Source organism: Microcebus murinus, chromosome 16, assembly GCF_040939455.1.
Source record: "Microcebus murinus isolate Inina chromosome 16, M.murinus_Inina_mat1.0, whole genome shotgun sequence".
NCBI classification, from domain to species: Eukaryota; Metazoa; Chordata; class Mammalia; order Primates; family Cheirogaleidae; genus Microcebus; species Microcebus murinus.
In genome coordinates, this window is record NC_134119.1 from 69,365,566 (window position 1) to 69,367,267 (window position 1,702).

Genomic DNA, 1,702 nt, shown 5'->3' on the forward strand with positions numbered 1-1,702 from the left:
GCTCAGATGGAATGGAGAAAATTAGGGTGTGACTACTCTTAAGTACAGGGTTTCTTTTGGGGGTAATGAAAATGTTTTAAAATTGATTATGTTGATGTTGGTACAACTCCGTGAATATACTTAAAAAAGCAAAGAACTGTACACTTTGAATGGGTCAACTGTGTGTTTTGTGAGTTACATTTACTAAGGCTATTGGGGAAAAGAGATAACCATTAATATAGAGCAGTAGGGAGTTTGTTTAGGTTTGACATAGACATAAGAAACACTTTTAGAAGTATGGACGAGATGGTTCAATTTCTAATCTTCATACTTCTGAGCTGCGAAGGGCCCCCACGACAAAAGACAGACTAATAAGAGAAAAACAAACAGGAGGTTGACAACAACTGTAGCCTGTGTGCACGAGGAACACAGGCAGGTAAGAAGAGTGAGTCTCAGGAGCTGGCTGTGAATTCAGGCTTCAACACCGTCTTCCAGGCAAACCGAGAAGCGTGTGCGGAAGGCAGGTTTGGGGACACAGTCAGGAAACACGCTGGCAGTGAGAGCAAGGTTGTTGTGCAGAGTGGGTTGGGCCTCCCTCCCTGAGGAGGGTCTGTGCCCAGTGACAGTCGTCCTGGAGACGGGCCAGGAGACGCCCCTCTGCAAACTGGTGCAGGGGGACACAGCGTACAGATGGAGACTCCTTGGCAATTTTCTCTTGCAGAAAGGAAACTTCTACTCTTGTTTTCTGAGCTCCTGTGTCTGCAGGTTTTCAAAATAATCACCTGAAACTAATCCTGATGCCAAACAGGCACATTTTAAGGTGTATTCTGGTCTCCTATAGCTATATTTGGGGATGGCATATTTTGTGTCTACAACCTCATAAGGCTCAAAAGACCTACGTTAGGTAAAGCATATAGAGCAGTAATTGATTAATACTAAACGCTCAGTAAGAGCTTTGCGTTGCTCATTTCCAGGTCATCAAACACGTCTCACATGACCATTTACCTGACCCAGGGGCTGGGGTCAGAAAGGACAAGCGCTTTAGGCTCACGACTGCCATCTGGTGGCCACACGGGTGAGCCTCTGCTGAAACCGCTCAGGAAGCAAGAGCACTGGGGAGGCCACATGGGGATGGCTGTTGTGTGTGAATTGGGAAAAGAGTTTGGAAAGTTCTCCACCCGTTTATTCAAGCTTGTGTGAATTGGGAAAAGAGTTTGGAAAGTTCTCCACCCGTTTATTCAAGCTTGTGTTCACGTGACCCTCTATTGAGCCTGCGCTGTGTCCCCAGCCCTGCCCTCGTGTCAGGGCAGGAAGGACAGAGACACGGCCTGCAGAGGTCCCTGTGCAATCTGGACAAACCATGGCAGTTCCCATGGGAGGTCATGGAGATCTGGTGCCACGTTCCTGTCCTGTCTGTCTGTCTGACTCCACCTCATTCATCGAGAGGGATCAGGTGACAGGAGCTCAGCAAGGCAGGGCTCTCCCCGCACGGCAGCATGTCAAGGGCATGAATGAGGTTTGCTGTGTTGCCTCCAGACCCAAGTCACAGCAGAGTCTCCTCCTGTGTTTGTTGAGTGACTGAGTGAATGAGGACTTCACTTGAGACCCTTCCTCATCCCCGTGCCCTGCGCCCTCACAGAACCCCCAACACCCACACCTGGCAGAACTGCCTGCTCCAGGGTGTCGGTGGGGCTCCCAGTCTCCTCACTGGTGACATTCGGGA